Here is a 3,696-nt window from a genome sequence, read left to right as displayed (position 1 = left end):
ACCTAAGTTTGAAAAAATCCTACCGAGTGGAGAGCAATCCTCCCACTCGGGGGCTTAGCTGCAGTCCAGTACTCGCCTAAGTTCTCCACTCGGGGGCTTAGCTGCAGTCCAGCACTCGCCTAAGTTTGAAAAAATCCTACCGAGTGGAGAGCAATCCTCCCACTCAGGGGCTTAGCTGCAGTCCAGTACTCGCCTAAGTTCTCTCACTTGGAGACTTAGCTGCAGTCCCGCACTCGCCTATGTTCGAAAAAATCCTACCGAGTGGAGAGCAATCCTCCCACTCGGGGCCTTAGCTATAGTCCAGAACTCGCCTAAGTACGAAACACATCTCATTCCTCAAGGACGACGAGGGGCAGGTCGACTGCCACCTTCTCCTGGGGAGCTTCGCCACAAATACAATGCGCGATTCATCCCGCTCTACAGTAACAAAGTGCGGGTCGAGTGCCACCTTCTCCTGGAGAGCTTCGCCACAAATACAATGTGCGCTCTGTCCCACTCTGCAGTAACAGGGTGTGGGTCGACCGCCGCCTTCCCCTGGGGAGCTTCGCCACAAATACAAGACATGGGTCGACTACTTCCCTCTCCTTCGGAGCTACGCCGCGAATGCAAAGTTGTCTCGAATGAAGAATGGGTTCACTCAGCAGGAGATTCATAAAGATATTCAACGGTAAACCAAGTTCGGGTAAATTCCAAAGGTTCCAGATCACAGATGGAAGTACTCGGGCATGCAGCCCAAAAAAGTTTAACGGTTACAAAAACCACTCGGCATTCCGAGGCAAATTTAAGGTGGACATAAGAGTTTGTTCACTCTGCGGGAGGAGGGCTGGCAGGCTCGACGAACTCATCCAGGTCGACGCCGTCGACTATCCGAGTGGCTGCAGCAATGAAAGTCTCCATAAAGGTTCGGAAGTCATGCTTTTGGGTGTTGGCGACCTTGATTGCTGCCAGTTTGTCCTGTCGCACCTCCTTGCAGTGGACACGAACCAAAGACAGAGCCACGTCAGCGCCACACCGAGCAGCAGACTTCTTCCACTCCTGCACTCGGTCGGGGATTTCATTTAGTCGAGTCATCAGGGACTCAATATCATTTTGGAGCACATCCTCTGGCCAAAGTGCCGGGTAAATCCGCGACATGGCAACCTTCAGTCGAGCCAAGTAGTCCATGGCACTGTCGATGCGAGATTCCAAACGGAGCAAATTCATGGCAGTTTCATCTTTCACGGGAGAGTTGATTGGATCCAAACCTGGTTCAATCCGCCCAGTCTCCTCTTCAAAGTTTTGGCAAAACTCTGCATTCACGATCCAAGGATAAGTCAATTTTCGTACATTGAGTCGACACAAAAAAAATCAGTCGGAACAGAATGTGCACCTTCAAGCTTGATGAACAACTTCTTGGCAAGACTTCTCATATAGCTCTCCAGATCATCCCTCCTGCGAGCAATGCCTTCCATTTTCTCGTCCTGGACGAGATTCGCCTTCTTCCAGCGCGAGCACTCCTTGTTGGAGTCATTCAGAGCGGTCTTGAGCCTGGTATTCTCTTCTTCCAACAGGCCGACCGAAGCCAGCTTCTGTTCGGCCAGAGCGGTCTTGTCGTCAGCCTCCTTACGAGCAGCGGCCAAATCCTGATCCTTCTTCGCCAGAGCTTCTCTCGGTTTTTCTACAAAGAAATGATGATTGATTCAGAAATAGCAGAAGGGTACTCAAGCCTAAAACTGACCAGTCGACAAACTCGTCTTACCTGTGGCGCCGTCTCTGACCTTTTGCAGCTCTGTCCTGGCCAGCTCCAAGTCAAGGTTCAGTTGAATCTACTGCTTCTCCATGTCAGCAAAGCGAGCTCCAAGATCAAAATATTTCTGAAATAGAAGGGGAGAAGTTATTTTTACAGCAAAAAACAACAAAGGCAATAAATACTAAGACTAGTGTCGACTGCCCGCGGTCCACCATAGTCTCGGGGACTACACCCAGTGGGTGCACTTAGCGTGCCCCCACCGGTTCTGATCCCACTCGACTTGGCCCGCCGAAGTCGAGTTCAAAAAAAGGGGCATAAAGAGAGAAAGTAGAACTCAGACTACAGTCGACTGCCAGCAGTCCACCGTAGTCTCGGGGACTACACCTAGTGGGAGCACTTAGCGTGCCCCCACCGGTTCTGATCCCACTCGACCAAACCGAGTGGAAGAGACAAACTACCAGTTTGGTTTATACATTAGGCAAAATACAAAGACTACAGTCGACTGCCAGCAGTCCACCGTAGTCTCGGGGACTACACCCAGTGGGTGCACTCAGCGTGCCCCCACTAGTCCAAAAATTCAATCGACGCACCCAGTGGGTGTACAGGTGCAAAGGTTTTCGGAAAGAATCTTCAGGTAGCATATCCTAACAGAACAAGCGGCGACCAACTAACCTGAACATTGCTCTGGAGAGCCGAGCTGGCATCATAGGCGGCTTGGCTGGCGTCCCGCACCGTCTTCATCTTCTCCATCATAATGCCCGCCTGGCGTATGGCTTCCCTAGCAGCATTCACCTCGTCCTCTGGGACATGATGGGTCGCAAAAAGTGAAGGCGGGTCGACAGGGGCTCGAGCAGTCGACGAAGAAGGCAAGGCACTCGACAGTGGCTCGGCGAAGGTAACAGAACCCCGATTGACGTCACCAGTGTCCTGAACGACTGGATCCGCCCTCGGTGTCGGCTATAGCGCCTCACTTACAGGAGCTCGCCTATTCTTCCTCGTCAAAGGCCTCTCGGACTCTTCATCATCATCAGGGAGGTCAATAATGTTGGGAGCTGTGCAAAGTTCAATTGCCAAAATCACGTCACCCAATGATGCACATTGCAGTTGAATCGACCGAGTAAAGATAGTATGGCAGAAATCATACCCGGATTAGAAGTGACTGCATCCTCCATCACCTCATCATCATCCCTGTAAGCTGAGGTCCCGGAAGTGGCAGCGCTGACAATTCCAAAGTCCGTCCAGTCAAAACAAGAAAAACAAATAGCGCGGAGCGTCGAGTGAATACAAAGAGAGACACTCACGCGGAGGCGACGGGGATATCAATCTTGATCTTCGGCAACGCCTTCCGAGTCCTCGGCTCTGAAACTTTTGGGTGCTTTGGCGCCTTCTCAGTCGGGGTTGGTGAAGAGATCCGAGGATGCTTCAAAGACTGACAAGCCTGAGTAGTTGCCTTGTCGCGGGCACTCGGCCGTTCTTGGTCGAGCTTGGATCGCCTCTCCCTGCGAGGGGGCGACTCGACTTCTTCTCCATCACTTGAGCCGTCGCTTCCTCCATCCCCTTCACCATCGGAAGTCCACTCGCCACTGTCGCCGCCACTCGCCTCACCTTCCAGTGCTTGCTCTTGCTCCCCATTGGGCATTGAATACATTTCAATAATAGCCTAAAAGGAAGCAGGGAGAACAAAGTCAGTCGACGCAATATAGGCAGCTGCGCGAGTGAATTCAGGTTACAAGCAAAAACTCAGAATCAGACCTGCTCTGGTGCATGAGATTGGTCGAACGGGGGAACTCTCCTAGCTCCCCTAGGATTGTCCTTGTTCCCGGTAATGCCCGACAGCCACTTCTCCAGTGTGTCGTCCTCGACCTCCTCCGGATGGATCCGAGTGGAGTCTTCAAGACCCGAATACATCCACATCGGATGGTCTCGAGCTTGAAGAGGTTGCATGCACCGCTGAAGGAAGACCTCCA

This window comes from Triticum dicoccoides, chromosome 1A (genome assembly GCF_002162155.2).
Source record: "Triticum dicoccoides isolate Atlit2015 ecotype Zavitan chromosome 1A, WEW_v2.0, whole genome shotgun sequence".
NCBI classification, from domain to species: domain Eukaryota; kingdom Viridiplantae; phylum Streptophyta; class Magnoliopsida; order Poales; family Poaceae; genus Triticum; species Triticum dicoccoides.
This window is presented reverse-complemented; position numbering follows the sequence as displayed.